Source organism: Macrobrachium rosenbergii, chromosome 53, assembly GCF_040412425.1.
Source record: "Macrobrachium rosenbergii isolate ZJJX-2024 chromosome 53, ASM4041242v1, whole genome shotgun sequence".
Taxonomy (NCBI): Eukaryota; Metazoa; Arthropoda; class Malacostraca; order Decapoda; family Palaemonidae; genus Macrobrachium; species Macrobrachium rosenbergii.
Window position 1 is genome coordinate 25,132,824 of NC_089793.1, and position 10,000 is coordinate 25,142,823.

At 37.1% G+C, this 10,000-nt stretch overlaps 1 long non-coding RNA gene across 1 annotated transcript in view; it reads right to left on the reverse strand.

Moving 5' to 3' along the window:
• Window positions 1-29, reverse strand: part of LOC136834365 (uncharacterized) — a 253,856-nt gene extending 253,827 nt beyond the window's left edge. Inside the window, exon 1 of the long non-coding RNA XR_010851763.1 lies at window positions 1-29. This exon is cut by the window's left edge and continues 33 nt beyond it. This is a non-coding gene — a long non-coding RNA (uncharacterized lncRNA).
• Window positions 30-10,000: the final 9,971 nt, after the last annotated feature.

The window sequence follows — 10,000 nt, forward strand, 5'->3', positions numbered from 1 at the left end:
GCACTCACCTGAAATAAAGCACAAAAATCAAAGTCAAAATGGCTTCCATAAACGGTGACTTGATGTAGAAGAGAAGAATGATGAAGATAGCTGTCACCACCATCACCATTATCTCTGAAAGTCATCATGACGGGTATCATTATCATCATCACATTCTTCATTATATCCTTGTCAGCAACGCGTAAGACGCATGACATTCCGCAGGGTTAATTTCTGGTGTAATGCGTCCGCAAATGATAAGACCACTGTTATCATTATCATTACATTCTTCATTACAACCTGGTCTACAACGCGTAATACATCACATTCTGCATTATAACCTAGTCTGCAACGCGTAATACGCATGAAATTACGCAGGATTAACTTTTCACGTAATGCGTACTCAAATGATAGAAGGAAAAAGTTAAATCTGAATTCTGGAAAAAACAACATTCCAAATGAATTGCGACTACATACCGCCTTTATACCAATAACTTAATTTTTGGGCAAAACAAGTCCTTTTTTTTAAGCTGGCCAAAACAACCCTCTTTCTTCTCCTCTCTCTCTCTCTCTCTCTCTCTCTCTCTCTCTGGCTTTGCAGTCATTCCTAAATTCGGCTTATTATGGACGTCATGAACATATTATCAGCAGAGTTGAGGATTTAAAGCTATGATTTTTTATTTTTGTTTGATTTCTGAGATGCTGCATTCTTCTGAGGGAAGCAAGAGGAGGATAGAGTCTTTGAGCTTTCAATATATATATATATATATATATATATATATATATATATATATATATATATATATATATATATATATACATATATATATATATATATATATATATATATATATATATATATATATATATATATATATATATATATATATATATATATATATATAAGGTATTTTGAAATTAGAGGCCCCCTCTATAGCATAAACTAAAATTGATATGGACAAAAACACAACTAATGCAGAACAGGTATTTATTTAAGTTTCTCTCTGAGTATTTAATATTTTGTGTGGCCTCCATCTGCCTGTACCACAGCCTGCATTCTTGAGGGGTATGATTTCAGCAAATCGCAAAAAAGTTGAGACTCAAACTGCATTTCCCTGAGCACTTCGCTCACCTCTCTTCGCAGGTCGTCGAGGCTTGGTATACCGTCATAGTTCACTGTGTGTGCTTCAACACGATCCTTTAAGATACTACTAATATTTTCACACACATTAAGGTCAGGGAGCTACCTGGAAATTCATGACGAGAAGAAATCGATACCACTGTTTTTTCGAAGCAGCTCCTGTGTCTGAAGAGCCTTGAAACAAGGTGCAAAAATGTGACTCCTTAACAGATAACACATTTTCAGGATCTTGAGGAAAGGAAATACTCCACCAGTAAGCACAGTTTCTCTGAAGTATTCGCCATTCCATGACTGTCCTTTTTCTTAGATGATCCACATTAACCGTTTGGCTGTGAAACAGAGAAAAATTCCCAAACATTCGGAAATTTCACAACTTGGCGATAGCGCACGTCATCGCTGATATCATCCAACTTTGCAGCCCAAATGATGTCATTTTTTATGATTTGGCTTCCGACTGTGTAAATGAAGAATTCATCTGATGCGGCAACGTGGAGAAAGTCAGCTTCATCCCAATCTTTAAGAAATGAACCAGAAAACCATGCACGGCCTTTTCTCTGTTGCTGAGTTTTGTTGCACTTGCTGATAACGTAAAACGGCTTGATACCAGATTTTTTCAACTCACGATATACAGCACTATAACTTCACTCCTCTCCCCTTTTTGTTTCTATTTCAAGCGCCAATTTATGTAAAGACTTTCTTGGTCTACCCACTGCCTCAGCTATGATGTCTTTTGACTTTTGAGAAATGACTTCAGGCCTGCCAAGATTCTCACTCTTTTCGCGATGACAGTCATATGGATTTTTGTTCCAGTTTCTTTTAACAAAGGATTCATCTCTTTTAATGTATTTAGCTATCCAGAATGTGAAATAAAGGATGCGCCAGCATCCCTGGCCTCTCTGAAGGTTATAGCCTGGATTTGGTCAATCCATCTGATTTCCTCTGAGTCGTTAGCCATGGTTGTATCTAACTCCGTCACTCAGTCTGAAAATGTAAAATGAAAAATAGCTTAATAGGAACTTAAAATAATGTACTTGGAGATAGGCTATAGCAGAAAACTTCATAACTTTCCATTTGTTCTGTGGAGGGGGGTGGGCCTCTAATTTCGAAACACCCAGTATATGTGTATATATATATATATATATATACATACATACATCACATATGTAAATATATATATATACACATATATATAATATACATATACATATATATATACATATATAATATTTATATATATATATATATATATATATATATATATATATATATATATATATATATACATATATATACACACATATATGTGCACATATTACAAAAACTTCTTGTCCCTTCCTTACCAATCCTCCAATCAACAGCAGTCGACATCCACAAACCTAACCCCCAAAAGGAAAACCACTTCAACCTAAACCCCCTTCCCCCACCACCTTTCTACCTCCCCCTCAAAAACCCCGATTCCTCGCTCATCCCAATCAGTCCTCCTCCAATCCAGCCCGTGCTAACCTTCCCCCGCCCCCTCGCCTTCCTCGCTTCAGCCCTCTCCCCCTCCCTCTTTCAGGCCCCTCGGCCCACAAAACAATAAACTTTCCATAAATTGTTAACCGGGCGTGAGCCCATTCATATCCATGCAAATGTGTTCATTAAACCAACGCGGAGCTGATTCATGGAAGGACTTTCGGACAAATAAACACTATTTTTTTTTCTAATCCAATTTGCGAGGCGCATTATTAAAAGTGAACCTGATGTGCAAATAAATAATTAAAGTGTCTTTTCTTCGTAGAAGACCACATTTTAATTATTTTGCGATTGTTGAAAATTAACCTGATAAGCAAATAAATTATTCAAGTGTCTATTCTTAGTAGAAGACCACATTTTAATCATTTTGGGATTATTAAAAATAAACCTGATTTGTATACAAATGATTAAAGTGTCTTTTCTTCGTAGACCACATTTTAATAATTTTGGGATTACTGAACATACTTTAATCATTTTGGGATTATTAAAAATGAACCTGATATGCATATAAACGCATTCATCAATTAAAATTTCCCTTGGGTGTACGGTATTCCCAAAGTATAGTGAACTGGATATCAATTGACCAATTAGAATTCTCGTTGGGTGTAAGTTATTAAAAAGGTATAGTGAACTGGATACAAATTTATCAATTAGAATTCTCCTTGGGTGTAAGTTATTCCCCAGATATAGTGAACTGAATATCAATATATCAATTTGAATTCCCCTTGGGTGTAAGTTGTTCCCAAAGTATAGTGAACTGGATATCAATTTATCAGTTAGAATTCCCTGAGGGTGTAAGTTATTCCCAAGGTATAGTGAACTGGAACTCAATCAGAATTCCCCGAGGGTGTAAGTTATTCCCAGGGCATAGTGAACTGGGAATCAGTCAGAATTCCCCAAGGGTGTAAGTTATTCCCAAGGTATAGTGAACTGGATAAAAATTTATCAATTAGAATTCTCCTTGGGTGTAAGTTACTCCCAAGGTATAACGAACTGAATATCAAACGATATGTGTGGCTTGGTATCTGTGGATATAAGGCCTTTGTGATTGACGGCCAGTTGCAAGGCAAACGCATCTTTACTGCCTCGTCAACTAAGCGTCGTGCACTGCAACATCCCGTCTTTCTCTCTCCAAAACTCAACGGTACAAAATGCCACGGTACAAAACGACACGGTACAAAACGGCACGGTACAAAATGCCACGTTACAAAACGGCACTGTACAAAACGCCGTGGTACAAAACAACACTGTACAAAATGCCACGTTACAAAACTACACTGTACAAGACTCCACGTTACAAAACGACACTGTACAAAACGCTAAGTTACAAAATACACTATACAAGATGCCACGGTACAAAACGGCACCGTACAAAACGCCATGACACAGTACAAAACACAACGGTGCAAAGTGCTGCGGTACAAATTGACACTGAACAAAACAATATGACACGTTACAAAACGCCGCGGTACAAAATGCCACAATACAAAACGACCCGGTACAAAACACAACGGTACAAAAACATCACGACACAGTAAAAATCACAACGGTACAAAATGACACGGTACAAAATGACAAGGTACAAAACGACACGGTGCAAAATGCCACGATACAAAACGCTACGATGCAGTCCAAAACGCCACGGTACAAAACAACACGGTTCTAAACGCCACGGCACAAAACGACACGGTACAAATCGACCCGGTATAAAACGCGACGGTACAAAACTACCCGGTACAAAACGCAACGGTACAAACCGACACAGTACAAAACTCCACGATACAAAACGCCTCTTGTAACTCGTGCTATCAACTATGTTCGACCTATTGATTCCCAATAGAGCCCGCGTAAGCCAAGTACCCGAGGCGAGCTCCCCCTTCCCTTTCCTCCCTCCCCTCCCCTCCCCCCAAGGATTCTTTCATGATCTCCAGTTTGTTGATTGTCACCCTGACTGACTGGTTTATAGTTTGACGGGACAGATGGCTCAACCGATCAATCAGGTGACTGTCAATTCGTCCCCTGCGGACGGACCCGTTGTAATGTCATTAAACATTGAGGTTAGCGCCGCGGAACGTGGAGTGGAGTGGAGAGAGGGAATGGCAATCAGAGGGTGGAAGAGAGACGTCCGGAGGTTTTTATGGATTTTTTACATGATGTTTTTCGTTAAAAATTTATGATGTAGCTTTCTACAAAGTGAATTGGACAGATACTAAAAATAAAAAGAAATACAGATTTTCATGGCCGATGACACTGGTCTCATGGCATTACGGAAATACTGTGTATTGACTTAATACTAAATACTAAACGATATGGAAGTCATAACTGTACCAACACAAAACACAAGCGCACACACATAATACTGTAAGTAAACACATTTATAATCAAGTCTAGTTACATTTATTCTGTAAATATATAAAAAAATATATATATATATATATATATATATATATATATATATATATGAATTTATATATATGTGTGTGTCTTTACGTAAGTGCTGTAAGTAAACACATTTATAATCAAGTCTAGTTACATTTAATCTGTAATGTATTCACAAAGAGACATCAAGACGGAAAAACATGCAATTGATTGACTGACCGTATCTGTAAATGTTCGGATTCCCAAACCTCTCTCTCTCTCTCTCTCTCTCTCTCTCTCTCTCTCTCTCTCTCTCTCATTTGTATATGACTTGTTAATCCCAGGATATTAACAGAGCTTCAAAAGTCATTCAACTTGAAATACTCCTCATCGCAGTAAATGGCACAGAAATTCATTGCAATTTAGCCTCATATTCATCCCGTAACACTCTGCTGATGTTGATCAGATTTCAGAGAATTACTTCAAAAGAGATGTTAGAATATGACTTTTGACTGGCATGATTCCGCGGTAAAAGTGCTCAAGTAATTCGTCAAATTTCAATAATAATAATAATAATAATAATAATAATAATAATAATAATAATAATAATAATAATAATAATAAATCCATCACGATTCTAAAAAGGTAAGGCTACTGTTTGGGTAGTTAGTAAAATTTCTATAATATAATAATAATAATAATAACAATAATAATAATAATAATAATAATAATAATAATAATAATAATAATAATAATAATAATAATAAAATCCACCAAGATTCTAAATAAGATAACGCTACTGTTTGATGTCTGCAATAAAACAAATAAGAAAAAATTATCAACATATCACCAAAAATGGACCAGCTACTTGAGTCATTTGTTGAAACCAGGATCATTAAACCTCAATGGATTCAACGGTTCCCCTCTAGAGAAAGCCCTAACGTCTATCTAGAGTTTCCCCCTAGGAAGAATTTACTACTCCGGCGGCACTGCCCTCTCTAGGGGTTTCAATATTCACAGGCAAATGGAATACACCAACCAACCTGCCTCTCGTATCTCTCTTACCCAATTAGGGCCTTCCACACATGCGCGACATGCAACCGCATCTTTTTTTTTTGTTTTTTGTTTTTACGCGTCGAAGGCAACAAAGATAACAAACGAAATATTCAGGGAATAAGAAAGCGCTTCCCCTATTGTTATCAAAAACAAATAAAGGGGGATACAAAAACCGCTGCCTTTACTTAGGACAAACAAAGCACAAACGAGTTAGCAAAGATTTTTTTTGAGTTTGCAATGAAAAACAAAAGAAATGTATATCTCATTACAGGCGTGAAGTGGATGGAATTGATATATGACAGAGGTTAGAAAGAAACTAGTGTGGCGAGGGCTATGACGTTGTGGGGAGGGGGAGGAGGGGGGAGGGCGAGGGGATGTGAAGGGGAGGGAGGAGGGGGAGGGGAGGGAGGGGAAGGGGTGGGGGATGGATGGAGGAAGGGGAGGGGATGAGAGGGGGAGGCAGCAATCCCACATCCACACTAACTGAATCTCCAAAACCCCGTTCCATCCTCCGCCAGTCTGCCCCTTCCCCACCCCCACCAACCCCTCCACGGGCGAGACCATCTGGGGGAACACGACGGATAAGGGGGGAAGGGGAGGGAAGGAGGAGGGAAGGGAGGGATGGGAGGGAATCCCCAACCTATCATAAAGTCGTTTTACGGGTGTCCAAACCTGATGGAGCAGAGGATACCGATGAATTTCCATGTTTGTTTAGTTTTCCAGCGGTCTGGACCCTGGAATGGGAGAGCTTCCAGCGTGTTTATTTTATTGCATCAAGGGACGCTGGGGCTCGAGATGTATTTGACTTCCAGTTTGACAAGAGATTTGTTTTCGTTGCCACGGCCTCCCTCAATCTCTTTTCCCCTACCTTTTTTTGTTTTTCTTTCCTTTTATTATTGTTTTCTCCTTTTTTTATTGCTTTTCTCCGTCCTTCGATTGGAGGTGGAAAATATTTGACGCCGTTCTGAAATTAACACTTTGTAGTTGACAATGGATATAAATAACTTTGGTGAGGGGATCTACAGCAAACTTTTTTTTCTTCGCCCACAAATCAAAGGTACACAAGCAAGCAAACACTGTCAGAGAGAGAGAGAGAGAGAGAGAGAGAGAGAGAGAGAGAGAGAGAGAGAGGATGGGTCAAAATGTTCTCGTTGGTGAATAGGGAATAAAAAATAAAGTTTCACGGCAACGTGAGAAAGAAAAAGAATACACATTTCCAAAAACTTGAATTTAACTTAATCTGTTAGGTTTCGACATCTACAAGGATCTGAACACATATAGAATAAAACTCAATTATTCAGCTAAATAAATGTATGGGCCCCATCAAAGTAATTTTATGTACATATGTTGTTGAAATACTAACGACAGCAAATCACTGTGACGCCAGCAATAATAATAGTAACAATAATGAACCAAGACGACCCTGTAACAAGGCTATAATATCGAGAATTAAAAGCCACAGTAGTGTTAAAAATATATATGTACAGAGTTAATAACTGTACATAAATATTTTTAACACTACTGTGGCTTTTAATAATAATAATAATAATAATAATAATAATAATAATAATAATAATAATAATAATAATAATAATCTGACACCTTTTGTAAAGACTCATGACCAACCTTAATATCAGAGCCTCTTGATTTAACTTATGGTACAAGCAACCTACAAGCAAGAACCAAGAGTCCGAGCTGGCAAAGGCCAGGTGAAACTAAACCAACAACATAACGTATTTCATCCGGCTAGTGAAACAAAGCAGAAAAAAAATGCGCCAGTATTTCCTTTTTTGAGGTCTCCTTTAATGGAGGTAGAGTTGCCTTGTCAGCCTAGTCAGATCAGCTCAGTTATGCAAACTTTTTCAAAAGACTTTAAAAAAAAGACAGTTTTGATGTGTTGTAACATGTTCCACACGACTCGTTTAGATTCTTGAGGTTTGACACTGGAAGTAGTCGTCGAGTATGAAGTTTTACTGTTCTTTAAAAACGAAAAAACTGTCCACTAAAGTGAAGCTACTTTCAATACCGATATAGTCTATGAGAGGGAAATATTCCAATGCTTCACTTCTAGACTACAGCACCATCGCTCTTCGGCACCTTTCCTTCATCCAGACATACCTTACTAACCCTGGTAAGCTGCAAAACAACATTTTCACAACAGTATCATAGAATCAAAATTATACTCCAACTTGTACTGCCTTTTCATTCTTCAGCGTTTCAGCTGCCCACCTAACATCCTCAACATACATTTCCATACAAATTCCCAAATTTTCCCCTCACTGATTCAACTCTGGCAGCTCACTTACTTCCCTTCTTTCCTCCACATTCAGCTATTCTTCGAAATTCCTAGTAAAGTGATTAATGACTGCATTCTCTCCACATAGCTTAGCCCCTTTTAGAGCTTTACTCTGAGGCCAATTAGTCCATTAACCTTTCTCTCTTTTTAATTATTCCCTACAGATCAATTTCTTTTTCTGCATCAGTATTTGATGCGATATATCATTAAATTTTCGTCATACGCCAGCTTTTTCACTTCCTTTGCCACTGATTACTTTATCTATCAACTTGCATACTACTACATCATCATCATCTCTTTAACCCGACCAATGTCTTTCAAAATTATCATTATTTGCTTTCATTAACCATCTGCTATCAAGATCGGAACACTTTCTGCTTTTGTTCCCTCCTCTTTTTGCCTAAACGCGTAACGCCACTCCTGCTGATTCTGAGAAACCATCCTCTGACTTTGCGTATCCTCCTTTCACGTCAGTTTCTTTCAACAGAGGCCATTTTTCATCCTTCTTATCAAACTCAAGTGTTCCTCATATTTACAGCCGAAATTTCACCCCTTCCTCTGTAGTTCAAACTTCTAACTAGTTTCAGTTTTTACTTTTAACAGAAAATGATCAGCCGTAACTCACTATATCCAAAACTAGCCAATACAATCTACTCAGGGAAAGCACACACACATAATATATATATATATATATATATATATATATATATATATATATATATATATATATATATTATATATTATATATATATATATATATATATATATATATATATATATATATATGATATATAATGTGTGTGCGTTTCAAACATAAAGAGACTCCTTTACACAGACAACTAGGCAAGGAACACATACCATTTACACGCTATCAATAACCTAAAGAGTAACTGATCATATCATCATATCTACCTACATTCAGCAAACCTATCAATTACATGCTCCAACGCATTTATGAGTAAAAAAAACAATGAATAAAATTCCAGTCCCAGCGCAAATACAAACACAAATAAAATCGAGAGGGCCACAGATTACCAACTCGGAATTAGAGCGAAGAGTTTACTCAGCGGCAGCGATACTTGTAAATAAGCTTCTGGACTTTTTAAAATGGATATTGGAGAAAAACTGGTCCCCTCTTAACTATGGCCGATAATTAACTCTCTCGAGTTTTTATCACAAAATACGTGGAAATATAACGAGACTGGTATCTGTAGTTGATAGACTAATTAATTACAAAATTATCCATTTGCCTATGTGAAGTTAGTCGTCGGACTCATACCGAAAGAGGACGAGTATGTGCGTATATGTGTGTGTGTGTGTACGCGTGTGTGTGCGTTGATGGTATTGCCTCGGATTAACTTGTAAATATGCATATTGATATTTGATTTTTCCCCTAAACAAATATATTCGCCTGGTAAAGCTCGATGTTCAGCGAATTATTGACATTCATTGTTTTAATGATTATGCAGGATAATTTTGTCGATGTAGTAAAAGGGTTTTGTATTTGTTATAAAAATAATAGTGCACTGTTTACAAATAATCAGCGGATACACACACACACACACACACACACACACACATATATATATATATATATATATATATATATATATATATATATATATATATAAACATAAACACACACACATACATAC